Source organism: Salmo trutta, unplaced genomic scaffold (genome assembly GCF_901001165.1).
Source record: "Salmo trutta unplaced genomic scaffold, fSalTru1.1, whole genome shotgun sequence".
Taxonomy (NCBI): domain Eukaryota; kingdom Metazoa; phylum Chordata; class Actinopteri; order Salmoniformes; family Salmonidae; genus Salmo; species Salmo trutta.
Genome location: NW_021822697.1, coordinates 235,008 through 243,396, shown reverse-complemented (window position 1 = coordinate 243,396; position 8,389 = coordinate 235,008).

Here is an 8,389-nt window from a genome sequence, read left to right as displayed (position 1 = left end):
ACGAAAATTTGACCATTGGAATTTACTTCCTGGATTGAAATCGCTGTGAAAGCGACAGCAAAGATTATGGATATACCGATAGGATACAGTATATGTCTCTCCGTTGGGAGTCGTTGTCCACAAAAGCCGCACGGAGGGCTGTCAAGCTTCGGTCTATCCTTTCTTTGGATTGGTGGATACATCTCATTATTGTAATCCAGTTCTGAATATTCAATGAGGGTTGTTGACGTCAACCGCCGTTATTCAATGGGGAGAGACGCTATGCCCCGTTTCATGAATATGCATAGCCATCTTGAGACAACGCGGATTTAAAGTGTTTTTTTCTTAAAGTTGCGGGGATGTAACGTGTCCTACTTATATAAGTACACTCGTAACAAATTAAGCGTTACGAAACGCCTATTAGATCAAATAAACCTCAGGTAGCAAATAATGTTTTGTTGTTGAACATATCCGACACTCTCTTTGGCCTCCATACAAAACTCCTTGCTTGGTGGGCGAAACAACGCCACCTGCTGGAGGGAGAAAGATTTTCCGCCGAGTTGGACACTCCCTTCTTCCTTTTCCTCTGGTGATAGCCACTTCCACGTTACTTCTGGGTCGTGTCCCATAATCTCTTGAATGGGCTTCAAGATTATATGATCAAATTCATGAAAACACGGTCATTTAAGATAAACATTTGCTCTTAACCGTTGCCTTTTATCAAAATATTTGACGCCCAGAAACTAATACCCATCTCCTAAAGTGAGAACATTTGAACTACAACTCTGCAGCCTTGTTACCATTCTGGAGCGTGGTAAGAAGATTATGCTGGGGTTTTTGACAACCTTTCCAGCCAGTAGTTTTTTGTAGACCTGCAAACCAGACTGTATAAAATAAGGACCCAGCCATCAATGGCGTCACCCCATTGTTTCCTATGTGAATTCTCAGCGGCGCGTTTGAAGATGAGGAAGTGTCATTTCAGCATGTTGCCATCTTGATACATGGAGGAGTTTTTGGAAACATCACATGCAGTTTGAGCTACTCCAGGAAGTGAAACATCACATGCAGTTTGAGCTACTCCAGGAAGTGAAACATCACATGCAGTTTGAGCTACTCCAGGAAGTGAAACATCACATGCAGTTTGAGCTACTCCAGGAAGTGAAACATCACATGCAGTTTGAGCTAATCCAGGAAGTGAAACATCACATGCAGTTTGAGCTACTTCAGGAACTGAAACATCACATGCAGTTTGAGCTAATCCAGGAAGTGAAACATCACATGCAGTTTGAGCTAATCCAGGAAGTGAAACATCACATGCAGTTTGAGCTAATCCAGGAAGTGAAACATAACATGCCGTTTGAGCTACTTCGGGAACTGAAACATCACATGCAGTTTGAGCTACTCCAGGAAGTGAACAAAACATGCAATTTGAGCTACTCCAGGAAGTGACATTGCAGGCTAGCTCAGTGCTGCTCCCTTTCATTGAGTATCTCAAATTGAAGGCCGACTGGGTCACTGCAGGCTGCAAATTATCCTTATAACTTCTGTGTGTGATTTTAAAATAATCGGTTCAAGGACATACTTCTGGTGAAATAGAAGCAAGTATTGGTCACATTGTGTAACGAAAAAATTCTGATATCAACAAATATTGACCATGAAGTTTGCCATACTCCCATTGATTATAACGGGGGAATCCAACTTTCTGAAAACATTGCCTCAGTACCCCGGTCGGCCTTGATATCCTAAGTGAGAGAAGGCAGTTTGTTCTCCCCTGCTGCAAACTCTCGAAAGATAGACATATACTTCTGTTGGGAGTTGTAGTTCTAATGAAAAGTAACTTCTCGGCTTCGTGCTCCTTCTTGGGCATCAAATAAGTTGAAAACCGATATGGTAAGTACATTCATACGAAAACACATACATTTTATTATGCAGTACCAGTCAAAAGTTTGGACACACCTACTCATTCAAGGGTTTTTCTTTATTTTTCTATATTGTAGAATAATAGTGAAGACATCAAACCTATGAAATAACACATATGGAATCATGTAGTAATCAAAAAAAAGTGTTAAACAACTCAAAGTATATTTTTGATTTTTCAAAGTAGCCACCCTTTGCCTTGATGACAGCTTTGCACACTCTTGGCATTCTCTCAACCAGCTTCATGAGGTAGTCACCTGCAGTGGTGTAAAGTACTTAGGTAAAAATACTTTAAAGTACTACCTATACATTTTCCCTGACACCCTAAAGTACTAGTTACATTTTGAATGCATAGCAAGACAGGAAAATTGTCAAATTCACACACTTATCAAGAGAACATCCCTGGTCATCCCTACTGCCTCTGATCTGGTGGAATAACTAAACACAAATGCTTCGTTTGTAAATGATGTCTGTCTGAGTGTTGGAGCGTGCCCCTGGCTATCTGTAAATAAAACAACAACAAAAAACAAGAAAGTTGTCCCATCTGGTTTGCTTAATAGAAGGAAGTTGAAATTATTTATACTTTTGATACTTAAGTATATTTAAAATCAAATACTTTTAGACTTTTACTTGAGTCATTTTCTATTAAGGCATCTTTACTTTTACTCATATGACAATTTAGTACTTTTTCCACCACTGGTCACCTGGAATGCATTTCAATTAACAGGTGTGCCTTGTTAAAAGTTCATTTGTGTTATTTCTTTCCTTAATGTGTTTGAGACAATCAGTTGTGTTGTGACAAGGTAGGGTTGGTTTACAGAATATAGCCCTATTTGGTAAAAGACCAAGTACATATTATGGCAAGAACAGCTAAAAATAGCAAAGAGAAACACAGTCAATCATTACTTTAAGACACGAAGGTCAGTCAATCTGTAAAATGTAAATACATTTGAATGTTTCTTCAAATGCAGTCGCAAAAACCATCAAGCGCTATGATGAAACTGGCTCTGATTTGTTTTTCAACAGGACAATGACCCAAAACACACCTCCAGGCTGTTTAAGGGCTAATTGATCAAGGAGAGTGATGGAGTGCTGCATCAGATGACCTGGTCTCCACAATCACCCAACCTCAACCCAATTGAGATGGTTTGGGATGAGTTGGACCACAGAGTGAAGGAAAAGCAGCCTACATGTGCTCAGCATATGAGGGAACTCCTTCAAGACTGTTGGAAACAAAAGCATTATTTATGAAGCTGGTTGAGAGAATGCCAAGAGTGTGCAAAGCTGTCATCAAGGCAAAGGGTAGCTACTTTGAAGAATCTCAAATATATTTTTGTTTAAATATTGATTTGTTTAACACTTAGTTACTACATGATTCCATGTGTTATTTCATAGTGTTGATGTCTTCACTATTGTCCTACAATGTAGAAAATAGTACAAAATAATGAAAAACCCTTGAATGAGTAGGTGTGTCCAAACTTTTGACTGGTACTGTATATGTTAAATTAATTTGAAGATGACAATTTGGAGCCCATTCTTAGCCTACAAAACCAGAACCCAGAAGTTAAAATGACACGTCACTTTCATAGGGTATTGAAATTCACCCCAACCCTGCTGTGCCATCTCTATTATCCTCTCCTCCATACCAGGTAACTGAGGTGTATCTTCTAACACACCTGAGGTAACTCTGTCAATGACATTTGCTTACTGTGTATCACAAATGAAAGGACCAATCGAAGTCATTATTTACTTGGCTCATTATTTTTCTACACAACAATACAGATAACATATTTCCATCATATTTAGCTGTCTTTGTTGAGTATAAATATCTAAATAAATGAACTTCTTGAAAACATACACCAGTGTTCTTCCAAGAAGCACAGTGCATTCAGAAAGTATTCAGACCCCTTGACTTCTTACACATTCTGTTATGGCCTTTTTCTAAAATGGATTAAATATAAAATCCTCAATCTCCACACAATACCCCATAACGACACAATACCCCACAATGACACAATACCCCACAATGACACAATACCCCATAACGACACAATACCCCATAACGACACAATACCCCACAACGACACAATACCCCATAACGACACAATACCCCATAACGACACAATACCCAACAATGACACAATACCCCATAACAACTCAATACCCCAGAATGCCACAATACCCCATAATGCCCCACAACGCCGCAATACCCCACAACGCCGCAATACCCCACAACGCCGCTATACCCCACAACGCCGCTATACCCCACAACGCCGCTATACCCCACAACGCCGCTATACCCCACAACGCCGCAATACCCCACAACGCCGCTATACCCCACAACGACGCTATACCCCACAACGACGCTATACCCCACAACGACGCTATACCCCACAACGACGCAATACCCCACAACGACGCTATACCCCACAACGACGCTATACCCCACAACGACTCAATACCCCACAACGACTCAATACCCCACAACGACTCAATACCCCACAACGACGCAATACCCCACAACGACGCAATACCCCACAACGACGCTATACCCCACAACGACGCTATACCCCACAACGACGCTATACCCCACAACGACGCTGTACCCCACAACGACGCAATACCCCACAACGACGCTATACCCCACAATACCCCACAACGACACAATACCCCACAACGACGCAATACCCCACAACGACTCAATACCCCACAACGACGCTATACCCCACAACGACGCTATACCCCACAACGATGCTATACCCCACAACGACGCAATACCCCACAACGACGCTATACCCCACAACGACGCTATACCCCACAACGACGCTATACCCCACAACGACGCTATACCCTACAACGACGCAGTACCCCACAACGACGCAGTACCCCACAACGACGCTATACCCCACAACGACGCAATACCCCACAACGACGCTATACCCCACAATACCCCACAACGACACAATACCCCACAACGACTCAATACCCCACAACGACGCTATACCCCACAACGACGCTATACCCCACAACGACGCTATACCCCACAACGACGCTATACCCCACAACGACTCAATACCCCACAACGACGCAATACCCCACAACGACGCAATACCCCACAACGACGCTATACCCCACAACGACGCAATACCCCACAACGCCGCAATACCCCACAACGACGCTATACCCCACAACGACGCAATACCCCTCAATGACACAATACCCCACAATACCCCACAACGACGCTATACCCCACAATACCCCACAACGACGCAATACCCCACAACAACGCTATACCCCACAATGACGCTATACCCCACAATACCCCACAACGACGCTATACCCCACAACGACGCTATACCCCACAACGACGCTATACCCCACAATGACGCTATACCCCACAATACCCACAACGACGCTATACCCCACAACGACGCTATACCCCGCAACGACGCTATACTCCGCAACGAAGCTATACCCCACAATACCCCACAACGACGCTATACCCCAGAACGACGCTATACCCCACAACGACGCTATACCCCACAACGCCGCAATACCCCACAACGCCGCAATACCCCACAACGACGCTATACCCCACAACGACGCAATACCCCTCAATGACACAATACCCCACAATACCCCACAACGACGCTATACCCCACAATACCCCACAACGACGCAATACCCCACAACAACGCTATACCCCACAATGACGCTATACCCCACAATACCCCACAACGACGCTATACCCCACAACGACGCTATACCCCACAACGACGCTATACCCCACAATGACGCTATACCCCACAATACCCCACAACGACGCTATACCCCACAACGACGCTATACCCCGCAACGACGCTATACTCCGCAACGAAGCTATACCCCACAATACCCCACAACGACGCTATACCCCAGAACGACGCTATACCCCACAACGCCGCTATACCCCACAACGCCGCAATACCCCACAACGCCGCAATACCCCACAACGCCGCTATACCCCACAACGACGCAATACCCCTCAATGACACAATACCCCACAATACCCCACAACGACGCTATACCCCACAATACCCCACAACGACGCAATACCCCACAACAACGCTATACCCCACAATGACGCTATACCCCACAATACCCCACAACGACGCTATACCCCACAACGACGCTATACCCCACAACGACGCAATACCCCACAACGACGCTATACCCCACAACGACGCTATACCCCACAACGACGCTATACCCCACAACGACGCAGTACCCCACAACGACGCTGTACCCCACAACGACGCTATACCCCACAACGACGCAATACCCCACAACGACGCTATACCCCACAATACCCCACAACGACACAATACCCCACAACAACTCAATACCCCACAACGACGCTATACCCCACAACGACGCTATACCCCACAACGACGCTATACCCCACAACGACGCTATACCCCACAACGACTCAATACCCCACAACGACGCAATACCCCACAACGACGCTATACCCCACAACGACGCAATACCCCACAACGACGCTATACCCCACAACGACGCTATACCCCACAACGACGCTATACTCCGCAACGACGCTATACCCCACAATACCCCACAACGACGCTATACCCCACAACGACGCTATACCCCACAACGCCGCTATACCCCACAACGCCGCAATACCCCACAACGCCGCAATACCCCACAACGACGCTATACCCCACAACGACGCAATACCCCTCAATGACACAATACCCCACAATACCCCACAACGACGCTATACCCCACAATACCCCACAACGACGCAATACCCCACAACAACGCTATACCCCACAATGACGCTATACCCCACAATACCCCACAACGACGCTATACCCCACAACGACGCTATACCCCACAACGACGCTATACTCCGCAACGACGCTATACCCCGCAATACCCCACAACGATGCAATACCCCACAACGATGCAATACCCCACAACGACGCAATACCAACAACGACGCAATACCCAACAATACCCCATAATGCCACAATACCCCACAATGCCACAATGCCACAATACCCCACTATGCCACAATACCCCACAACGACACAATACCCCACAACGACACAATACCCCACAACGACTCAATACCCCACAACGCCACTATACCCCACAAGACTCAATACCCCACAATGCCACATTACCCCACAATGACACAATACCCACAACGACTCAATACCCCAGAACGCCACAATACCCACAACGACACAATACCCACAACGACTCAATACCCACAACGCCACAATACCCACAACGACTCAATACCCACAACGACTCAATACCCACAACGACTCAATACCCACAACGACTCAATACCCACAACGCCACTATACCCCACAACGCCACTATACCCCACAATGCCACATTACCCCAATACCCCACAACACCCCATAACGACACTATACCCCACAATGACAATACCCCACAATAACCCACAACGACAAAGCTGAAACAGGATTTTAGACACGTTGGCAAAAAAAGTACCCCACAACAACGCTATACCCCACAATGACGCTATACCCCACAATACCCCACAACGACGCTATACCCCACAACGACGCTATACCCCACAACGACGCTATACCCCACAATGACGCTATACCCCACAATACCCCACAACGACGCTATACCCCACAACGACGCTATACCCCGCAACGACGCTATACTCCGCAACGAAGCTATACCCCACAATACCCCACAACGACGCTATACCCCAGAACGACGCTATACCCCACAACGCCGCTATACCCCACAACGCCGCAATACCCCACAACGCCGCAATACCCCACAACGCCGCTATACCCCACAACGACGCAATACCCCTCAATGACACAATACCCCACAATACCCCACAACGACGCTATACCCCACAATACCCCACAACGACGCAATACCCCACAACAACGCTATACCCCACAATGACGCTATACCCCACAATACCCCACAACGACGCTATACCCCACAACGACGCTATACCCCACAACGACGCAATACCCCACAACGACGCTATACCCCACAACGACGCAGTACCCCACAACGACGCTGTACCCCACAACGACGCTATACCCCACAACGACGCAATACCCCACAACGACGCTATACCCCACAATACCCCACAACGACACAATACCCCACAACAACTCAATACCCCACAACGACGCTATACCCCACAACGACGCTATACCCCACAACGACGCTATACCCCACAACGACGCTATACCCCACAACGACTCAATACCCCACAACGACGCAATACCCCACAACGACGCTATACCCCACAACGACGCTATACCCCACAACGACGCTATACCCCACAACGACGCTATACCCCACAACGACGCTATACTCCGCAACGACGCTATACCCCACAATACCCCACAACGACGCTATACCCCACAACGACGCTATACCCCACAACGCCGCTATACCCCACAACGCCGCAATACCC